Source organism: Urocitellus parryii, chromosome 4, assembly GCF_045843805.1.
Source record: "Urocitellus parryii isolate mUroPar1 chromosome 4, mUroPar1.hap1, whole genome shotgun sequence".
NCBI lineage: Eukaryota > Metazoa > Chordata > Mammalia > Rodentia > Sciuridae > Urocitellus > Urocitellus parryii.
The window spans coordinates 65,083,409-65,094,103 of NC_135534.1; the positions used below are offsets into that span (position 1 = coordinate 65,083,409).

Here is a 10,695-nt window from a genome sequence, read left to right on the forward strand (position 1 = left end):
CAGGAGGATCAAAGTTTCAGGCCAGCCTCAGCAATTTAGTGAGATGCTGTCTCATATTAAAAATAAATAAATAAAAAGGGTTAGGGATGTAGCTCAGTGGTAAAGTATCCCTATGTTCAATTCCCTGTACCATAAAAACAAACAAACAAAAAAAACCACACACACACATACACAAAGATGTACTAAAAAAAAGGTTTGTCTCTGTCCTTCACAGTAAAAATCTTGTTGACAAAAGTTGCAATTCTATACAAGTGAGGTTTGACCTTCTAGGATTTTGTAATTCATCAGAATGACTTGAGGACAAAATATACCATCACATGTCTGGGCAACATTCAGAGTGGCCAGCTGTAGCGAAAGTGCAACCCAACCCATCTCTTCCCTGCCTGAAGAAACAGAAACAGAAACAAAAAGAGAGCTGAGCACTCGACAATTCTTTGAGAACCATAAGCTGGAAAGGGAATCCTTGACACATTTTCCCTTGAGGATTGGGAATTTACCATTATAATGCTGGCCTTGGGTAACTTGGGGACTTTCTCCCCATTCACAAATTATTTGTGTTCTCTCTCAGGGGTGTATGTGAATGATAGTTCGCAGTGCACTTGCCTGGTTCTCTACTTTTATTTCCACAAGGTAAACAATGGAGGCACAGAGTACAGTGTAACCTCCTGTTACCAATCTTGTTTCCCATTCCTGCTCAGGCAAGTTAGATAACTGAACTCTGGATTCAAATTCTGGTTCTGTTACTTTCTAACTCATTGGTCTTGGACAAGTACTGAACTTCTCTGAAGTTCTCTAGCATGAGCTAACAATAAGTCTATTATAGGATTCTTGTAAGACTTAAATACTTTAACATAGGCATATATTTTGTCTGGCGCTTACCAACTGTCCAAAAGTATCTTAGCCACTGTCACATTGTTCTGGTTTTAAAAAATGTGTTTTACTTTTAATTGACACGTGGTAATTGTACACATTTGTGGGGTACTGTGTGACATTCCAACTTATGTATATAATGTGTAATGGTAAGATCAGGGTAATTAGACATCTATCACTTATCAGACATTTATCATTTTTGTTGGAGACATTCAGAATTCTATTAGTGATTTTGAAATAATCAATTTTTGTCATCCATTGTTATTAAATGGTCTGTAGAACTTTAGAGTTATTACTCTTATCCAACCACGCCCCTACACCTGTTAACCATACTTTCTCCATCTCCCTCCCCCACACACTTACCAGGCTCTGGTAATCACTATTCTAGTCTCACATTATCTGAGACCACCTTTTTAGCTTCCGCATTAAAGTGAGAACATCTGGTATTTGTCTTTCTGTGCCTGAATTATTTCACTACCGTAATGTTCTTCAGTTCTATCCATTCTGCAGCAAATGACAGAATTTGGTTGTTTTATGGCCAAACATTATTCTAGTGTGTACATATACTACATTTTTAAAATCCATTCACCCCTCAGTGGACACATAGGTGACTTCCATGTCTTGGCTATTGTGAATAATATTACAAGAAACATATGAATACAGATGTCTCTGTGATGTATTGATTTCTGTTCCTCTGGATATATACCCAGTAGTAGGATTGAAGGTTGATAGTTGTATTTCTAGTTTTTGTTTTTGAGGAAAGTCCATTATGGCTTTAATAACGAACATCCTTAATAACAGTGTATCATAATTCTCCCTTTACCACATACCTTGCCAGCACTGGTTATTCTTTGTTTTGTTGATAATAGCCATTCTAATTATAGTGAGAAGATTCTCACTGTTTTTAAAAAATATATTAATTTTAGATGGACATCCACCTTTATTTTGTTTGTTTATTTTTATGTAGTGCTTCATACATGCTAGGCAAGCTCTCTACCACTGAGCTACAACCCTAGCCCCCTCACTATGATTTGGATTTGCATTTCCCTGATCATAAGCGATTTTGAATATTTTTTCATATACTTCTTGACCATTTTTTGGCAAATGCCTATTCAAGTTATTTGCCCTTTGTTTGTTTGTTTGTTTGTTTCAGTACTGGGGATTGAACCCAGGGCCTCATGCATGTTAGGCAAGCACTCTACCACTAAGCTACACCTAGCTATTTTATTTTAAGTTTGGATCTCACTAAGTTACCCGGGCTGGCCTCGGACTTGCAAATCCCCCTGCTTCATCCTCCCAAGCATTTGCCCATTTTTAAATATGTTTTTTTTTCTTTTCTTTCCTCCTCCTCCTCCTTCTGCTCCTCCTCCTCCTCCTCCTACTCCTCCTTTTTTTTTTTGCTTTTGAATTATTTGAGTTACTTATATACTCCGTTTGTTAATTCCTTGTCAGATGAATAGCTTGAAAATATTTTCCTTCATTCTGTAAGTTGTCCCTACAAATGGTGTTCCATACATTTCATAGGCTTTTTCATTCTTTTAATTCTTTTTTTTCCTGACTTGGTTATTTCAAAAGATCTGTCTTCAAGCTCAGAAATTCTTTCATCTTTCTTTCATCTGCTTGATCAAGTCTGCTGTTGAGACTAAATTTAAAAAAAAAGAACCAAACAGAAATCTTGATTTCTTTTTCATAATCTCTTTTTGCTGAATTTATCATGTAGACCATGAATTGTGTTCCTGATTTCATTAAATTGTCTGCAATTCATCAATTTCCTTTTTTTATGGTTAATCTAGAGAGTTATGTTCTTTTAGAAGCATCATGTTATCTTATATTTTCATGCTTCTTGTATCCCTGTATTGATATCTGTGCATCTGCAGATCAGTTGCTTCTACTGATTTTCTAGGGTGGCTTTCAAAGGAAAAGACTGTCCTAATAATATGTCTTAGGGTTTTGGTTGGATAAACTGCATTGCATTGGCTTTGATTTCAGGTAGGTTTGTTTGGTTGTTTCTAAATTGTATGCATGTGTGTGTGTGTGTGTGTGTGTGTGTGTGTGTGTTGCTAGGGATCAAACCCCAAACCCAAGGCAATGCCAGGTAGGTGCTTTAGTGTAGTGTCTACATAGCTTCTTTAACTGTAATTAGTGTCTGTGATGTCTGTCATCTGCCAGTGTCTCGATGGCCTAGACTGCAAGGGTTGTGGAATTTCATCACCAACTAGGATGTAGCTCTTTTAGGTGGGGCAAGTTTGCTGGCAGTTCTGGGCACTATGTACCAGGCTTCAGGTTTGGGGTGTCCTTCATTATTAGTGGAATTGCAAGGAATTGAAGCAACCTAGCTGCTTCCCAGGGCCAGGGTTGGTGGGCAGAATCATTTGTCTACTTATCAAGGCCTCAGCAGGCTGAGGTTCTGAGAACAGGCTGCCCAGCTGCTTCTTGGGGTTGTAGGAGGATTGGCAGGACTGCCCAGCTCCTTCCCAGGCAACTCAACTGGCTATAGCACTCAGTATAGGCTGCTTGTCAGATTACTATAAAAAGTAAGATTATATAAATAAATCCTGTGAAAATTTGATTCTCTAAAACAAACAAACAAACAAACAAACAAAAAAACACCAATTTTACCATGTGTCATTTTAGCCATTGCCAGGTTTGCTCTGATTTTAATTATTTCTATAAATTGTATGTATTACAAATTAGAAATCAATAACTTGTACTCATTCCTTAATTATCCTTAAAAAACTTGTGAGAAGGGGGTTGACCAAGGAAGAATAGAAGTACTTTGGATTAGATGAGGGGAGTGAAGGGAGGGGAGGGGCATGGAGATAGGAAGGACAGTAGAATGAGTTGAACATTATTTCCCTATGGGCATGTATGATTATACAGCTGGTATAACTCTACATCATGTACAGCCAGAAGAATGAGAAGTTATACTCCATTTATGTATGATGTGTAAAAATGCATGTTACTATCATGTACAACTAATTAGGACAAATAAAAAAAGTAAAATTGGAAAAAAAAGTTAAAAAACAACAAAAAAATCTCCTGAGAAATCTTTTAGCAGGAAGTAACTGCAAACCTTAATTCAATTGGTTACAACCATAGGGGAACACACAATTTCTTGTGCAGAACACAGGAAATTCTGCATTGGGACCACTCCAGGATTGTTTTTATTCAATGGTTGAAACTCTGCCATCCTCTACGTATCATCTTTTACCTCATGCTTGCAAGATGCTACTACTACATTTTCAAGTATTACATTTTTAATGTCAAATAGCAGAAAAGGATTGTGTGTTTCCTTTATTAGCTAAGAAGCCTTTTTCAGAGATCCTTGGCAAATTTGTATTCCAATCTAATTGCCCAAATTAGACACAGCTTAATTAATCTCTGGAAAAGTGAATGAGACCACATGAGTGCCTTAGATCCATCATAATTCCCTCTTGGAGGACCAGAGCTAGAAGGCCTTGGGCAGAAAGAGGGAACCTACTCAAAAGTGGAGCTCTGTGGGGCTGGGATTGTAACTTAGTGGTAGGGCACTTGCGTAGCACGCTCGAAGCACTGGGTTTGATCCCTAGTACTGCATACAAATAAACAAATAAAATAAAGGCATTGTGTGTAGTTACAACTAAAAATTTGTTTTTAAATGTAGAGTTCTGGAAGTATAGGAAAAGGAAGAAGTGGCAGATGGAGAAGCTCCAGCAGTATCTGGAGATGGAGAAAGACAAGAAAAATAACAAAGGGAAGAGAGAGAAAAACATCAAAGATGAGAGTGAGAGACAGAAAGGACACACTCTCCTAAGCTCTTGAAGGCACAGTGGTATCAAAATATTCTAAGAAGACATAAGAATGTTATATCCACCCATAAGAACCTCAAGAGAGGGGCCGGGGTTATGACTCAGTGGTAGAGCACTCGCCTTGCAAGGCCCTGGGTTCAATCCTCAGCACCACATAAAAATAAATAAATAAATAAAATAAAGTTATTGTGTACAACTACCAAAAAAAAATAATTAAAAAAAAGGACCTCAAGAGAGAAAGACTGGAGTTCACAAAGAAGTTAATTTGTGCTTACTTCTTATGTTTGACTGCATGAACCTTTACACTAAAGGAAGTAATAGTTTGGCCTCATGAAGTACGTGTTCAAACAATTGGTATACACTGTCCCAAGAACAGTCCGCTGTCTCCTGTGGTGTGCTCACTGAACAGTTGGAGAAATTGTTTTTATGTTTGATCTCAGTCAGGGCAAAGTAAGCAAGAATGGAGCTCAGTGGACTACCTGTTTATACATAAAACATTCCCTATTATCAAGAAATGGATATTCTTTGTCTGGAGTAGAATTTATTGAAATCCTCTGAGTCACTTTTAAAGTTTTTTTTTTTTTATGAGGTCTTTAAAAACCTGAGGCAATTAAATCAAATCGCCTTACAGTTTGGCAACAAGCCTCTTTTTAAACAGGTTGAGCCAGTTTCCCCCTCTCTTTAAGGTAAGCATGTAAAACGGTTAAAACTAACCACAAAGATTATAGTTTATTTGTTACACACATTCAAGATGAAAGAAAGGAAGTGGTCTCAGCAAGTCAGTTGGGGATAGCTCAAATTATGTATCTAGCTTTGCTGTATGATTTTTTCTTTGTACAAGGCTTTTGGTTACCATGACAACTGGAGGCCTTAGGGAGAAAAGATTATTTTGACTGCTGGACTAAGAGATAGGAAGAAGATTTGGGACAGGTGTAGAAACATGGTGTGGCTGGTTGATTCGGGTAAGGGAACAATGAGAGCTAGGGGGCTATGTGGATGTGTCTATATTAACCATTACATGTTATTTCATAGAGAAGTCAGGCATGATGCTTGAGAAATACATAACAATACAGAGTACATGAGTAAGACATGCAGCACCTAAGGATCAGGGGGGCAAAAAAGCTTTGTGTAGCCACAGGATTCCCTGGTTTTCCCAAACACTAATTCTGTGCTCTCATCCACAGAGTATGAGTGTTGGATCCACCCAATGCATCAGCTAAGCAAGCAACAGCCCACCTTTATTCCACTGTGCTCCTTATTATGAATGCATATTGAAAAGATCAATCTTTTAAACAATCACTTTAGCAGTTCTTCTTGACAGCTCTTCTCTGAAATGAAGCTATCAGAGTCCCTAACTTCTAGAGCAACCACAGGATATTGGGGTACATCATCTCCTACAGGAACCCTGGGGATAGATGCTAACAACTGGCAAGCTGAAACTGACTAGAAGGCAGCTATTGCTGCCTAAGTTGGAACTCCTATTGTTTGGAATGCATTGGTAGAGACAGGTCCTTACATAGGATGCCCCCATAGCAATTAATTCTGTTTAATTCTGCCCTGAGTACATCTACCTTGTGGGGTCTAGTTGCCACTGGTATGGTTTTAGTATTGATTCTGATTTCTACCTATTGTAGATGAAGAACTATCCTTCAATTTATATTTTGAAATTTATTTATTTATTTATATTGGGGATCAAATCTAGGGACACTCTACCCATTGAGCTATATCCTCAGCCCTTTTTAATTTTTGTTTTGAGACAAGTTCTCCTTAAGTTGCCAAGGTTGGCCTCAAGCTGGCAGGTCCTCCTGCCTTAGCTTCCTGAGTTTTGGGATAACAGGCCTTCACCACAGTGCAGGCTTTTTTTTGTTCTTATATCTTTAAAATACATATTCATTACTTTCAATTGGTAACAATAATGACTTGAAGTAGGATAGAGCAATGTATTTGTCCCCCAAAATAAGAAATGGAAAATTTATTGCTTAAAATTAATGATGACTCATTTGACCCTTGGGAACTCTTTCCTTATGAATCACTGACTTGAACTATGTCACTTAATTATCCTAAGTCTGCCTCTTTGTGTTATTTCCTCTACTTCCCTGACCTCATGTTGGTGAAAAGGGAGTTTGGTAATGTGTAACCTTTTGAAAAGTGCATTCATTATACAGCTCTTAGAACCATGTAATTTGAGCATTGTAATGTCGGCTTTTTATTTTGTTTGTTTCCACTTGTTCTCAGTTTTTTATTCCTGAATGTTCTGCAGTCTCTCTTTATACATGCTTGAATTACAAGTACACACATAAAAATAAGGCAGCTTTATTACATGTTAAGACAAAGTTGTTGTGTTCCAGCTTTATAATCATAGCCCTGGAGAAAAACATTTTATTTCAAAAAGACTGAATATATTCCTCTTCAGAAGAGTTTCAGTTAGTTAAATTTAGGCTGAAAAGCCTCAAGAGTCATTCTTCAACCCTATAGTATTTTTATTTAACTATTAATGAGGTATATTTTCATTGTATTATGGCTTTACCTATTTAATACATTGTTTTTAATTAGTCAAACAAAAATAGATATGCATATTGGACTGCTTTTATTGTATTTCATTAATTCTTTTTACTACCTTATGTCCTGCTTAAAATGATTTCATATTTGTTGACTCAGTATTGATGATTCATGTTTATCACACAGTTAATATGTGTATGTTTTACCTCTTGGAGCAGCAACCTGGTCATATGATCTCTTTTCTCCCCCAGAGCCCATCTGCTTTCTCTTATCACAGCATCCCTGCTTACATATATCACATGCTGTCTTTGATAAAAATTCATTCATTTACTGACCACCCAAAACATTCAAGACAAAACTATATAGTATATGCTGTGAGAAATACTTAAAAACCTACTAAATTATATAATGTTCTACAATTTTCTTAGTTGTTGATGGAACTTTATTTTTATTTATTTATATGTGGTGCTGAGAATTGAACTCAGTGCCTCATTCATGCAAGGCAAGTGCTCTATCATTGAGCTACAACCCCAGCCCCGTGTCTTAAAATTTTTAAAAAGTTTACAATATGCAGTGGGTAGAAAATAGTCAAAGAGGAGATAAAGTTCATTTGAGATGGAAGAATATTGACAGACAATTGGAAAGGAGGAGATTCATACACAGAGAGATGTGCAGAAGATAAGGTTCATCCTTCTCTCTCCTACAGTATCCTCTCTTCATCCAAAGCTTATTCCACCACATCGCCCTACCTCCTACCTGAATGAATGTGAGCTTTATAAGGACAGAGAGTTTTATTTATTTTGTTTAATTCTGCATTCAACGCAAATAATACTTGGCACCTAAGAGGAAATCATCACATGTTATGAATTTCTGTTAAATAAATAAACAGAGGAATGAAAAGAGATAATGACATAAAAGGACTGGAGTCTCTGAACTCTGTCCACTCATTTTATCCCTCAAACATTGACCAGTACAATTTGTTATAAACCTTTCAAAAAGTTTTAAAATTTCAGCTCATAGTTTCTTTTACCATTGATCTTGGATTTTATTAAATAATTTTAAAATTTGAAAATCATAAAATATTTCATCAAAGAATGAAATTTTTAGTCAGCTTTGGTTCATTCTTTTGGTAACAGACCTTAAAGAAATAAATATAATTCGACTTTGCAAATAATTCACAACTTGGTATGTTCTTTGCTGGGATTAATACTTCCCTGTCTTCATCTGTTGCAGCAGCTGGTACGAAACACCACAGACCAGGCAGCTTATAGACAGCAAAACTGTCCTGTTCACAGTTCTGAAGGCTGTGAAGTCCCAAATCAAAGTGCCAGCAAATTGGTGTCTGGTGAGGTTCCCATCTGAAGCACAGGGTGGAAGGGCTGAGGGGCTCAGGCCTCCTTTATCAGGCACTAACACCATTTGAAAGGCCTCTACTCCCATGGCCTGATCACCTGCTGGTATCATCACCTGTGGGATGGGGAATTCCACATAGGAATCTTGGGAGAGACACAAACATTGAGACCATAGCACCCTCCCACCCACATCATGCACAATTCAAAACAGAAACAATGACAGTTTTCATCTTACTCAATGACTTCATAATCTTGCTCGGTAAAACTTAAATATCTTTAAGTTTTAAAGTGCATTTTGTCGCCAGAGAACTCAACCTTTTTTCCTCTTAAAGATTCCTCAGGCTGGGGTGGTAGCTCAGTGGTAGAGCACTTGCCTAGCAAGCTTGATGCCCTAGGTTTCACCCCAGCATCACAAAAAGAAGAAAAAAAAAAAAATGATTCCTATTAACTTATTGATTCATTCTTGAAGCTGTAGGACAAAATTAACCATGACACCAAAAAAAAAAAAAGACTGGTTAATTTGCTGTAATTTGACCTGGTGAACTATCAGCCTTAGGCATAAGACTGAAGAAAAAAACAACATTGGAGGGTTTTATTAATGAAAAATAAAAGTGTTTTTAACTTATAGTCTATTAACAAAATTCACATAATAATGATTGTACAGTTCCTTCTCTGTAAATGTTACTCATTAAACTACTTCCATCTTTTATAGACATGGATAAGCAGAAATACTTTAAAATCTTTCTGATAAATATATGGCTGCGCTGCCTCTAGCTTGGATAGTGCTCTTCTGGATGGCGTATGCTGGGGCCAATTCTACGTCATGGTCAAGTCCTACATCATGGTACTCTTTATCTCCACATTTCTTTATCACCTGAAGAAACTCCTCATATTTTTCAAGGTCCTCCTCCATCAGCATCCTGATCTGTTATAGGGATGTGCTGTGGACTCTTCCACCACCACAGAGCAGGCCATTGTTCTTTCTTTCCCCAGCAAAGCAGCCCCTGGCGGCCCCTGCCCCCAGAGCAAAGCCCAGCACGTTCCAAAAGGGCATGAGAATTTTTGGTCGGACCCTGAAGGCACCCATCAGCTTGCTAAACTTTTTCAACTGGATCTTTTCTTGATCCCACATTTTCCAAAAGACCAGCCCTATGCTTGTCCAGCCCAGGATGGCCATCTGGCCTGCATGGATATGGTTTGCCCCATATTCACCTGCATAATTCAGCAGGTTTATTCAATCCATGGCCACAAAATTGATGTTGTCTAAGGTCATTACAGAACTGTGAAACCTGACACTGATTCTTCCACAAGCTGAGAGGGGCCCCTGGGCTCCGGTGAGCAGATGCCACAAGGAGGGAACTGCCTTGCCTCTGCAAACCGCATCTCCCCATCTCCTGGATCACAAAAGCAGATACCATTTAGCTCAGCAGGCAATTATGCTTCTGGCAGGGACTCTCAATTTATATTTTCAAAATTATGAGGTTGCTCATATTTTGGACATTATATTAAATATTTTGCAGCCATCATTTTAGTTTAGACCAGAAGAGTAGTATTTCTCTCTTTCTCTCTCTTTTTGGCTCCAGGTATTTAAGGAAATCTCTGTTAGGTTCTTGACTAACCACTGAAACAGTGGATCAATCTTCACTGACCATACATGACAGTGAATAGAATCTGCAAAAAATAATTTGAAATGTCATTAAATGAACAGACTACTACAGCTCTCAACACTTCAACATCAAAACTCAATGAAGAGTGAATATCTGATTTCCAAAGAGACTACATTATAATTAAAAAATAGTTTCTATTGAGAAAAAGCATATAAAGATACAGAAAAGTTTTGTCTACTCAAAATAACAAAATAATTTGGTAGAAACAGACAGTGAGTTTAGTAGACAAAAAAAAAAAAAAAGGAAATCACAAAGTACTAAAGGAGACCAGGAAAACAATAAACAAAATGAGAGTATCAAAAAGGAGAAATTGTTAGAAAAAAAAGAGAGAGAGAAACAAAAGGAAAATAATTGGAACTGAAAAGTATAATATTTCACTAGAGGAGTTCAATAGCATATTTGAATATGTAGGAAAAACTAAATTTGAAAATAGGACAACTGAAATTGTCCTAAGAGTGGAAATAATTAACCACAATTTATTCATTCCCCTATTGATACACACTTGCATTGTTTCCATTT

At 37.2% G+C, this 10,695-nt stretch overlaps 1 non-coding gene and 1 pseudogene across 1 annotated transcript; both read right to left on the reverse strand.

The window, feature by feature from the left end:
- Positions 1 to 2,015: 2,015 nt before the first annotated feature.
- Positions 2,016 to 2,085, reverse strand: Trnav-aac (transfer RNA valine (anticodon AAC)). Its single transcript has one exon. It is a non-coding gene; the product is annotated as a tRNA-Val (tRNA).
- Positions 2,086 to 9,242: 7,157 nt separating this feature from the next.
- On the reverse strand, positions 9,243 to 9,854 carry LOC113175261 (NADPH-dependent 3-demethoxyubiquinone 3-hydroxylase, mitochondrial pseudogene; annotated as a pseudogene).
- Positions 9,855 to 10,695: the final 841 nt, after the last annotated feature.